We start from the raw sequence: 13,639 nt of genomic DNA on the forward strand, positions 1-13,639 counted from the left end.
TGTTTGGAGGTTGCCAATGTCCCTGTTACTGAGGTCCATGATAATCCATTCCATGACCTTGCAGATCAGGCTAGTTAGGCTGATGGGTCTATAAATTCCTGGATCGATGGACACTCCCCCTTTGCGTAAAGGGATGACAGTGGCTGCCCTCCACTTGGCTGGGACAAAGCTGGTACTCAGGCTTTGGTTGAATAGGGTGCCTAATGGTGCTGCAAGTTCATATCTGAGTTCATGTAGGATGCAGCCAGGGATGTTATTGGGTCCCATGGAGGTTGTATTTTTTTGTCTTTGAGAGGGCAGTGATGACCTGTTCTCTAGAGATAAGGGGTGGGGGGCAGGTACTGGAGATGGTCTGATTTACTGATGGGGGGCAGAGGGGAGAAGTTTTCACTGAATCTGTCAGACAGTAGACTGGCTAAATCTACAGCGTTTGTGCATGTGGTGTCCTTGACCACCAGTTCTGAACAGATCTGGGTGCTTCCTTTGAGATTTCAGACATATGTGAAGACATTGCACTAAAAATACAAGGGAGCCAGCAAACTCTAGCATTCAATATTTAATAGCTTATATGGCTAAATAGCATTATAAACATAAAAAAGGAAACAGTAACAGACCAGTTTCGGCTATAAAAAAACATAGCCTTCATCAGTGTGATAAAGAACAGAGATACAATTTCTTCCTTTTATAATCCATGTGAATAATGTGGATGAGGCTTTGGCTAATTGGTTGTTCACAAATACTCATTAAGCCCTGGTGGGAATAAGCATCCCAACTTTATAATACATTTCTTTTCCTTGTTATTTAGTATTTGGTGCCATCCAACTTTATTGATCCTGTTGCCAGTAATTCTATCAATCACCATAAACCTAAAAAATGCATTCTTATGTCCCAATGAGTGTTTGTATAGTGCATTAATAATTTTATTTGTTCTCGTGTCACTGTAGTATTCCGATATCCTCAGTCTGAGGGGTCAGAAGGTTTGTCCTACATAAAATGCAGAACAGGTGCATGTGACAAAATAGATCACCCAATCTTTACCACAGTTAGCAAAAAATTAGATGTCAAACACATTACCAGTATTTTTGCTGGTGAATTCTTTAGATTTCATAACTTTTCCACAATGGGTACAGTGGTTACAGGGTTCACAGCCCATAAGTGAATCACCCATCAAGGTTGTTTGTATGGGATCCTCCTTAGTCCTGGTGACTGAAATGTGATCCTAAATTCCTACCTCTTGTAAAGGAAAAATGGCATCTCTCCTGAAGGAAATCCGAAAGTTTATTATCTGCTAGGAGGATATTCCAGTTGCTTTGGACACTATTTAACAGCACGTCAGAGTTTCTTACATAAGTGGTAACTAAACAGACCATGGATTCATTAGTTGGTTTCCTCTCCCTGTATCTCAGAAGATCTCACCTGTCAAGTGTAGACAATTGATTCCTGGCATTAAAGATCTTCCCAATTTTATAACCCCTATCCTTAAATCTGATGGTTAGGTCCTCCTTATATTGTTTGTAAGTGGCATTGTGTGAACATATACACTTTATTTGCAGGAACTGTGATTTAGGAATGTTCCTGGAAATGTGTGGTGGGTGGAAGCTGGAGGCATGAAGAAGGGAGTTGTATTGGGGTATTTGCGGTAAACCTAAGATTCCAAGGTATGATCATTATTCCTGGTAATCAGGACATCCAAGAAGGTAATCCTATTGATGTTATAGTTAGCTGTGAAATGTATGCCCCATTTGTTTTCGTTGAGGTACCCCACAAATTCCATAAGATATTCTGCATCTGATCTCCATACTCTCCAGCAATCATATAGATATCATCTCCAGATATCAATCTCCTCTAAGTAGATGTTATGTGTGTTATCAAAAATTACTTGTTCCTCTAGATGGGCTATAAAGAGGTCAGCATAAATAAGGGCAAAATAAGCCCCCATGGACATGCCCTGAACCTGCAGGTAAAATTTGTTTTGATAATAGAATACATTCTTGGTTAGAACGTGTTCCGCAAGGCAGATAAAAAAGGTATTAAACCCTGGTTGATTCATTTCAGACTTATAAAGTCAATATTCCAATGCTTCCAAGCCTGGCCAATGAGGAATGTTGGTGTATAATGCGGAGACATCCAAGGTGCACAATAGCCAATGTGGTTCCAACTTCATCTCGAAGATAACTTGTAGAAATTCCATGGTATCCTGAATTTGGGAACAAACCCATTTCAGTAGTGGTTGTAGGTATTTCTTAAGGAATTGAGAGCGTGGTTCAGTGATAGAACCCCTGCCCAAAACAATGGGCCTACCTGATGGTTGGTGGAGATTCTTATGTATTTTGGGGAGGAAGTATATGTACTGGCTCATGGGATCAGACACCGTCAGATGGTAAAGAGTGGTATCAGTAATAATCCCCTCATCCTTTTCAGACAACAAGAATTGGTCAATTTGTTTCTTAAACCTAAATGTTTGGTCCAATGGTATGCATGTATAATATCACCCGTCATTTAGTTGTCTGTCAGCTTATATATTATATTGTGTCCAGTCCATAACCACCACCGACCCACCTTTGTCAGCAGGTTGTATAACCAGATCATGATTACTCTCCAATTCCCGTATGGCCTGGATTTCGATCTTTGAGAGATTGTTAGATTTGGCTCAGAATTCCCTAAAATGAAAGTGTAAATCTTTGAGAATGCAAGTCTGGAACATATGAACATTATGATGCATTGGGGGTGTGAAATTGGATTTGTGATATTTAAATACATCCTGACAATCAGGATTAGATCTTGACTGAAAGTATAACCTTACATTGAGTAATCTACAAAAGGAGATGAAGTCTTGTGCAAGAGTATCTTCAGAGACAAAAAAAAACAGAAATGAAGTTAAGCCCTTTATTCAAAACTTGTATCTGAGTTTGTGATAAAGAAGTAGAAGAAATATTCAACACATTATTCTTGTTAGTTATTTCTGAATCATTCGTTTCAAAAGTCCCTCCATACAGTCTACCTTTAGAGTGTTTCCTCTCTGCCCTCCTTTGTCTGTACCTAAAGTGACCTGTGTGTTGCTTCTTTTGGATACGGGGGAATCTGGAGCGTGCTGTGTATCTGGGTCCATACCTGATGAGGACTCATCCCCTGAGGTGTCATAACTGGATGAAGTTGGCCTCTTCAGGATAGACCTGGGTCATTTCCACGTGACTACCTTTCTGTTTGTATTCTCAAACCTAACATGTTTATTTGTGGTAAATGGATTCCCCCTATCATAGTCAGCCAGGTCCCACTGGAACTTGTGCATTTTTCTTTCTTTTAATTGTTGTTCTAGATGTAATAGGTCCTGGCTGAGTTTATTAAGGCATCTAGTGTAAGGGGACTGTCCCTAAAATTTCTTGACATCATTGCATATCTTGGTTACCTCCATAATGTCTTTGTCAATAGTTCTTTCATAATGAACAGCTAAAACTTCCACAAAGCCCATGGAGGCTTTTTGTTGGGCTATGGCCCATTGCTCTGTTAGTTCGGTATCAATATTATTGACTAGGGATCGTATACGTACCCTGAGGCCCCTTGGTGAAATGCCTTTGGTTGAATAGGCCTTGAATAGCTTAGAGTGCCACACATTTGTCTTTAAGGACCTCCTGCTTTTGTTTAGTCTGAGGAATTGTGTTTCACATGTGTTATCAGGTTGTAAATTTTCAAGCTCATTATTCTGGTTTGTTGTGTGGCCCAAACCAAATATTCCAATGAAAAGAAAAAATGGCCAACCTCCACTCGAGACCAAAACCACATAAATAGAAGAAAGCCAACCGGATCAGGAGACTACTGTATTACAAACCAGTCCAACAACTAATTCAGTGAACCACCAGCAATGAACGCTTTATTAATCTGCGTTTTCGTCCAACAAATGACTTCATCAGATACAACATACTTAATCACAAGTCCCTTTTTATACATAATTAATTAAATCCTATCCAATCATATCAAACTTTTATTTTCAAATAAACAAATAAATTGCAACCTTCCATTGTGCCTTTCTGATTAAGCATTCTTTCATAAAATAATTAAAAGTATTAAAATGCCAATGTTTAAATAACCTTAATAAAGGTGTTACTAAAATATTTTAAAACTCATTTACTCATTTATTATATTTGTATTAAGTTGGAAATCATGAGCAATTAAATGTATGTATTAAATATATATTAGTACTTAGGATTTCATTGTACTCCACATTTGAAAGTATGTGGTGCCATCTACTGGTCTTTTTTATTATGGCAAATATATTTTATATCTTTGTTGCTTTTAACTTTAATAGTGGTAAAATGGAAATATATTCATTTAAACCAGGGGTTTTGTTTGCCTCCAGGGTCAATTGCCACCATAATTCTCTGTAGGCAATGTTTTCTTCCCAAGGACCACCTCTTATGTCTACTTTCACTTGGTCCAAAACGAAGAATCTGAATTCATATTCCTTGCATCCTTGTGAGTGTCTAAATAGTGCATTGGTTTCTTTGCCTTTCCTAATGTCGTAAGTATGTTCATAGATCCTCTTTTTTAAGGATCTTTCGGTCTTACCTACGTAGTAGGATGAACATTTGTTACAGATTACTAAATAAACCAAGCCCCTAGACTCACAGTTAAAATAGCCTTTACTGTATAACCATAAATCCCTGCTATCTAGATAAATTTTCTCCTGATTTATTATAAACTCACATTGTCTACATTTTCCACATTTGTAAGTACCTACCTTGTCTGAGATAGCCCTGTCCCCCAATTTTTTATTTCTAATATTCCCTGTTTCTAAGGTGTTTTTTATATTTATGGAATTTTTGTACACTACCTTTGGATTCAGTTCTGAGAGGCCCTCTATGTCTGAGAGAGTTTTAAACTTCTCCCATTCTTTTTGAAACACTTCTTTCACCTTCTTATTAAGGGCATTATATTCTAGGACTAGTGCCTGGTGATAGTTTTCATTCTTTGATGACCCTTTATTATTGTCATTCAATATCTCCTCCTTTACCCCTTTTATTGGTTTAAATCTTCCCCTTCTTGCTTCCGTAACCTCACTTCTGAATTGTTTAATAAATTGCTTTGGATATCCTCTGTCACGGAACATCCCTTCTAATTTGTCACATTCTTTGGTGAAGTCCTCGTCAGTACTTGTCATCCTAGATCCCCTGACGAATTGTCCTTTCACCAGATTTTTCTTGCAGTGAATGGGATGTCCACTATCAAAATGGAGAAATTAATTAACATATGTGTCCTTCCTGTACACTCTAGTCTCCAGGGTATCATTCCCTTTGACAATTTCAACATCCAAGTATGCAATACTTGTGTTAGATGTTGTGTGTGTAAATTTAAGGAAACTAGTAGTTTCCTCGATGTATTGCATGAACTCTTTTAGTTTATCGTGGCCTCCAGTCCAAAAAATTATTATGTCATCAAGGAATCTTTTGTACAACTTGAAATGTTTGGAATAGTCTGACCGAAAAATGAATCTCTCTTCCCAATTGGCAAGAACTAAATTGGCAAAAGTAGGTGCACAGGCTGCCCCCATTGCTACGCCTTGGATTTGTTGAAAAAATTCCCCTTGGTGCAATAAGAAATTATTTCTTAATACTGAATCCATCAAGCCTATGCACGCTACCTTATCTTCAAATGCCAATTTATTATCATTAAATACTTCTTCCTCAAACATTCTGATGCCTTCCTCATATGGTATAGACCCAAATAAGTCCACTATGTCTATAGTTACGAATAATATATCCTTATCAAACAATTCCGGACCTAATTCCCTTAATAAGTCCCAAGAATCTCTCAGGATGGCTTTTTTATTTATCCATATATGTTTTGTCTTTGTATCCACAAATCTAGCCAAGGGTGTAGTTTTAGACCCTTCGGCTGATACTATGGGTCTAAAGGGGGGGTCAGAAATGTTCTTATGTATTTTCGGTATACCGAAAATAACTGGTATCTTTGGCTTACTAGTTTTTAGGAAGGAGAGCATTTTTTCATCAATGACTGTTTCAATAACCATGTCTTGTAACATCATATCTATCTTAAGGTAGGCTAGATTTATTTCATTACGTGAGACTACCCTATATTTGGTTTCATCCATTAATATTCTATTCATTTTTCCTTCATATTCCATTGATTCCATAAAAACCACTCCCCCACCTTTATCAGGCTTCATAACCCTGATTCCTTCATTATGCCTGAGTTCTTCCAGAATTTTTCTCTCTTGTCCATCCAAATTGTTCTTGTATCTTATTCTTTTATCTACTCTCTTAATTGCATTTTCCATTACACTTTCAAAATTTTTTAGTTGTGCATGAATAGGTGGGTTAAAAGTGGACTTTCTCTTGAGTATTCTTTGTTCCTCGGTCACTTTTATATTGTTTCTGTCAATGCAGTATTCATCTTTCCTGAATAATAATTCTAAATTCATTTTTCTAAGGAAAAGCTTCATATCTAACAATGTTTGTACCCTCTTCCCTCTAGTCAATGGGATGAATTTAAAGCCCCTTTCCATAAGTGTAAAGTGTTCATTTTTAAGTTCTAAGTTACAAAAGTTGTATATGGTGAAACCATTTTGTGTATACTTGTTGCCCTCCTTTTGAATATGATCAGTCGTGTTGACTATGTTACTGGTCAGGGGCGCTACTGTCTGTAGTTCCCCCTTCCCCTTGTCCCCCCCCTCCTGTGAAAATTTCCAAAGTTCCTACTATTCGAATTATATTCATTGTGTTGTCTCTCTAATGGTGGAAAATCATTATCATAATTAAAATGATAGGCTTCTTTGTAAGAATCCCTGGAATAATTTCTTGTAACATTTGTTCCTTCCTCCCTGTTTTTATTGATTCTTTGGTATGAGGGGATACTGTTACAAACAGGTTTTGGGTAACTAGTCTCATTCTCATATTCTACTATGTCCCTTTTTAATTTTTCCATTTTCCTTTTGACTAATCCCTTACATTTTTCATCTGTTTCTCCCTTCAGTTCTAAATATTTCTGCCTCTCTTCCTTAATTTCAAAAATTAAATCCTCCTTTATATGTGTATCAACTTCATTAATTTGCTCTTGAATGATTTCCAAATTCCTATTGTTCTCATCAATAATACACTTAATGATATCCAAACCACATTTATTAAAAACTTTGATCAGTTCCTTATGAAAAACTGATCCTATCTGTACATTATTAGGGTACTTCCAGGTCCGAAGTCCCTTAGGAACTATGCCACGATTCAAGCATTCATTTAAATATCCATTCTCTATAATGATGGATTTGTACTTATACATTAGTTTAGATGCATTCTCAATTTTTTGATTAAATGAACAAGTATTGTTAGGCTGACGACTATTCACTTCTTTGAAATTACAATTAAAAGTGTATGGTTCATTTAACCAGTTGTTCATCTCTATAGTGCTAGAGAAGTGTACAGTACCTTTGTGCAGACGCCCCTGTGAGCCATTGTCTATGTAATCGTTTTCCTCAAAATCGTCGTTTTCACTGCCTTGGAAAACGATAGGTGTAGCTGCTGGATCAAACGTTTGACCATTCGGTCCTTCACACTCTGCGCCCCTACTCTCAGAACCAGGACAATGCCTTTTCCGTTTGGGTCGCTGTTGGCGTGCCTCCATTCCCTCGTTGTCTCTATGCACTTCCGGGTATTGCGTGCGTTTCACCATTGATTCGCACAGGGGCGTCAGTAAATCAACCAGGGCTGTCAACTGCCCTATAAGCTTCCTAGTCTGGCTCCCGTCTTCAATGACGGGTAGTGTCTCCTTCTCCTTCTCCATGCCGCTCCAAAAACACCAATGAAAAGAAAAAACGGCCAACCTCCACTCGAGACCAAAACCACGTAAATAGAAGAAAGCCAACTGGATCAGGAGACTACTGTATTACAAACCAGTCCAACAACCAATTCAGTGAACCACCAGCAATGAACGCTTTATTAATCTGCCAAATATTCCCAGATCGTCTCAATCTGATGATAATTCCTGTAATAACCTAGTTAGATCCATTAGTAGCAGAAAGTCAAAAAAATATATAGTATATATAAAAAATATATTTATATGTTGTGTGACCGCTGACCAATGCCTGCCCTTTTGGACAGAGGGATATTATGGGAAGCTGAGTCTATAGGTATAGTCACCAATATTATAGGCACCAGAAAAAATAATAATCTTTGGTTGCCCAGAAATAGGTATCCAGAGAAAAATAACAATATCCTTGGTATCAATTGTTAATAACCACAAAATATCCGATGAAATATATTGTCATCAGAAGGACAAAAGTGAAATATCCCTTCACACAATGTGAAGCATACACAGCAATGTTACGTTCGTTAGGAGAAAATCCATATATTCAACATAGAAATCATAAATGGACAATGAGCCCCTGCTTTTGGATCAATAAACATAGTCTATTTGTTCAATAAAGACTATTTGGAAAGATCCAAATCTACTCATGAATAAAGATTAAGGGCAGTGCTACGTCCATTTATTCCTAAGTAATGCCTACCCTCAAATGCAACCAAACAATAATAGCCCTTGCTATCACCATTTACGTACCTATAATTTTAATCATACACCAAAGGAAGAGCTAATATCGCAGAGACCATTATCTTGCCTAAACCAATAGTTCTTCTAATATAGAAAAGTAGCCCACTACCATGCTGTTCAAAATGGCAGCATTGGATCAGCAATCACCTACATTCATATCTGCAAATTTCTTAAAATACTAATGGGATCCAAGAATGTATACAGGAGATTATTATGACAGAGTTAGAAATATGTATGCAAAGTAGGTAACTGGCTTATAATACATGGGGACCAAATATAGGATTTATATGAATAACTAAATATAGTGTTGTGTTCCCTTCCTAAATGCTTAGTATGATGTAAAATGTCTATTCAGTTTCTGTTTGTCTCACCCTGTATAGACTGGTAAATGCTTGATAGACACTAGAAACATCACATATAAACATTTAAATATAACTAAGGCCTATCAGCATTATACATTGCATCTTCAATAAAAAACTGGCCCTATCCTGGTAGCTGTTAATAAATATACAATGGCATACAGTTTAAACAGAACCCAAATGAAACAACTCCTGTAACAAATATATTCATGTAAAAAATATGTCACACTTGTGGAAAAATACATATAATTTTAGCAAAACCGATATATATATCACTTCTACAAAAAAAATCCCAGTTAGTAATAATAACTATTAACAATTGTCAAATTGTGCAAATAAAGTTAGCAGTAGTACTCCAGGAATGATACTGGGATTATCTGTTTCATTTAAGGACTGAAAATGCACCAGATAATGTCCATGAATGCAATGCATAAAATTTTTATTCAAATGGAGTCAAAAGACTTGGTCCACTACCGAATACAATATATTTCCGGCAGTAAAAAAGCAAATGTATAGTAAGTCAGTTTTCCCAACCCCAGAAGGTGCCTATCCTTGATTTGTAATATTCAAAAGTCCTCTACACACATCCAATATAGCCACCAATACTGTAAATTACATATATAAATCTTGATAAATGATAGCAAACCTGAAGCCCTAGGGCTTATAGTAGATCGTATTAATGTATAAATAAGTCCAAAGTACTCCCAAAGAGTAATATTCCAAGCTCTAGGGCTTTAAAAAATAACTGCGGTTGGAGATGTCGCTGTCCCATAGGCCAAATACGCTCTAAATGCTTGATTGGCAGTTTAAACAAATAACTGAATGTCCCTTAGGAAGATGATGCATCCAAACACTGAGGTGAATGAGAAAGTAGTGTCTAATACACAACACAGTTCACAAAACACTCCCAGCTCATAATGAGACAATAAACACAGATCTCTCCTTCACGTTGTTGTAACTGAAGCACCAAAAGAGCTGAATGAGCTATGAACCTGGTTGACCCACTTTTAAAGATGTCTCCATCCCGTAGGCTCAATACATCTATACGCTTGGCTTTTGTGATTAAATCAATTCCCCGAATGTCCTTTGTGGAAGATGGTAAATCCAAACCCAGAATGAAAGGTGTCCAGTAATCAACAGAGTTCACAGAACACTTACAGTATATTCAGATATCCCATTCACATAAGATATTCTAAAACACACAAAAAGCCAAACGAGCTGAAAAACTGATGATCTGTACACAAATCCACTCCTGATACTGAACAAATAGTGTAGAACAAGATTAGATGGCACAATATAATCCCAAATAAAGAAAAGAAAGTTCAAATATCCAAATAAACCTCAGTGGCCATAGATAAGACCACCACAAATCCTCAAAAAGCAATGCAGTTCCAAATACACAGCATGCCACAGGCTGACAGCAGAGGAAAGGAAATTCAATTGAAAAATGGCAGCCCCTGCAAGTACAGCAACTGCACGGCTTCAAAAGTACAAATTGCACTAAAAATACAAGGGAGCCAGCAAACTGTAGCATTCAATATTTAATAGGTTAAATGGGTAAACAGCATCATAAACATAAAAAAGGAAACAGTAACAGATCGGTTTTGGCTATAAAAATACATAGACTTCATCCGTGTGATAAAGAGCAGTGATACAATTGCTTCCTTTTATAATCTAACCTGTGGATGAGGCTTCGGCAAATTGGTCAATCACAAATACTCATTAAGCCCTGGTGGGCAAGCCTCCAAAATTTATAATTAATTTATTTTCCTTGTTATTTAATATTTGGTGCCATCCAACTTTATTGAGCCTGTTGCCAATAATTCTACTAATCACCATAAACCTAAAAAATGTATTCTTAATTCCCAATGTGTGTTTGTATAGTGCATTAGAAATTTTCTTTGTTATCAAGTCACTGTAGTGTTCCAATATCCTCAGTCTGAGAGGTCGGGAGGTTTGTCCTACATAAAATGCAGAACAGGTGCATGTGGCAAGGTCGATCACTCAATCTGTACTGGAGTTAGCAAAAAATGAGATGTCGAACACATTACCAGTATTTTTGCTGGTGAACTCTTTAGAATTCATAACTTTTCCACGATGGGCACTATGGCCACAGGGTACACAGCCCATAAGTAAACCATCCAGGGATATTTCACTTTTGTCCATCTGATGACAATATATTTCATTGGATATTTTGTGGTTATTAACAATCTATACCAAGGATATTGCTATTTTTCTCTGGATACCTATTTCTGGGCAACCAAAGATTATTATTTTTTTCTGATCCTTATAATATTGGTGACTGTACCTATAGACTCAGCTTCCCATAATATCCCTTTGTCCAAAAGGGCAGGCATTGGTCAGTGGTCACACAACATATATATTTTTATATATACTATTTTTTTTTGACTTTCTACTACTAATGGATCTAACTAGGTTATTACAGGGATTATCATCAGATTGAGATGATCTGGGAATATTTAGTCTGGGCCACTCAACCAACCAGAACAATGGGCTTGAAAATTTACAACCTGACAACACATGTGAAACATAATTCCTCAGACTAAACAAAAGCAGGAGGTCCTTAAGGAGTAATGTATGGCACTCGAAGCTATTCAAGGCCTACTTAACCAAAGGCATTTCACCAAGGGGCCTCAGGGTATGTATACAACCCCTAGTTAATAATATTGATACTGAACTAACAGAACAATGGGCCATAGCCCAACAAAAAGTCTCCATGGGCTTTGTGGAAGTTTTAGCTGCTCGTTATGAAAGAACTATTGACAAAGACATTATGAAGGTAACCAAGATGTGTGATGATATCAAGAAATTTTAGGGACTTTCCCCTTACACTACATGCCTTAATAAACTCAGCCAGGACCTATTAAATTTAGAACAACAATTAAAAGAAAGAAAAATGCACAAGTTCCAGAGGGACCTGGCTGACTATGATAGGGGGGATCCATTTACCACAAATAAACATGTTAGGTTTGAGAATACCAACAGAAAGGTGATCAAGTGGAAATGACCCAGGTCTATCCTGAAGAGACCAACTTCATCCAGTTATGACACCTCAGGGGATGAGTCCTCATCAGGTATGGACCCAGATAAACAGCATGCCCCAGATTCCCCTGTATCCAAAAGAAGCAACACACAGGTCCCTTTATGTACAGACAAAGGAGGGCAGGGAGGAAACACTCTAAAGGTAGACAGTATGGAGTGACTATTGAAACGAATGATTCAGAAATAACTAACAAGAATAATGTGTTGAATATTTCTTCCACTTCTTTGTCACAAACTCAGATACAAGTTTTGAATAAAGGGCTTAATTTAATTCCTGTTTTTTTTTGTCTCTGAAGATACTCTTGCACAAGACATCATCTCCTTTTGTAGATTACTCAATTTAAGGTTATACTTTCAGTCAACATCTAATCCTGATTGTCAGGATGTATTTAAATATCACAAATCCAATTTCACACCCCCAATGCATCATAATGTTCATATGTTCCAGACTTGCATTCTCAAAGATTTACACTTTCATTTTAGGGAATTCTGAGCCATATCTAACAATCTCTCAAAGATCGAAATCCAGGCCATACGGGAATTGGAGAGTAATCATGATCTGGTTATACAACCTGCTGACAAAGGTGGGCCGGTGGTGGTTATTGACTGGACACAATACAATATGGAAGCTGACAGACAACTAAATGATGGGTGATATTATACATGCATGCCATTGGACCCAATATTTAGGTTTAAGAAACAAATTGACCAATTCTTGTTGTCTGCCAAGGATGAGGGGATTATTACTGATACCACTCTTTACCATCTGACGGTGTCTGATCCCATGAGACAGTACATATACTTCCTCCCCAAAATACATAAGAATCCCACCAACCATCAGGTAGGCCCATTGTTTCAGGCAGGGATTCTATCACTGAACCACTCTCACAATTCCTTACTAAATACCTACAACCACTATTGAAATGGGTTTGTTCCCACATTCAGGATACCATGGAATTTCTACAAGTTATCTCCGAGATGCATTTGGAACCAGATTGGCTATTGTGCACCTTGGATGTCTCCACATTATACACCAAGATTCCTCATTGGCTAGGCTTGGAAGCATTGGAATATTGGCTTTATACATCTGAAATGCATCAACCAGGGTCTAATACCTTTTTGATCTGCCTTGCGGAACACGTTCTGACCAAGAACGTATTCTATTATAAAAACAAATATTACCTGCAGGTACAGGGCACGGCCATGGGGGCTTTGTTTTTCCCTGTTTATGCTGACCTCTTTATGGCCCATCTAGAGGAACAACTAATTTATGATAACACACATAACATCTATTAAGAGGAGACTGATATCTGGAGATGATATCTAGATGATTGCTGGATAGTATGGAGATCAGATGCAAAATGTCTTATGGAATTTGTGAGGTACCTCAATGAAAACAAATGGGGCATACACTTTACAGCTAACTATAACATCAATATGATTACCTTCTTGGATGTCCTGATTACCAGGAATAACGATCATACCTTGAAATCTGAGGTTTAGTGCAAATACCCCCGATACAACTCCCTTCTTCATGCCTCCAGCTTCTACCCACCACACATTTGCAGGTACATTCCTAAATCACAGTTCCTGCAGAGGAAGTGTATATGTTCACACAATGCCACTTACGAACAATATAAGGAGGACATAACCATCAGATTTAA

The sequence above is a fragment of the Protopterus annectens genome, chromosome 1.part2 (genome assembly GCF_019279795.1).
Source record: "Protopterus annectens isolate FY-2018-M chromosome 1.part2, PAN1.0, whole genome shotgun sequence".
Lineage (NCBI taxonomy): Eukaryota > Metazoa > Chordata > Ceratodontiformes > Protopteridae > Protopterus > Protopterus annectens.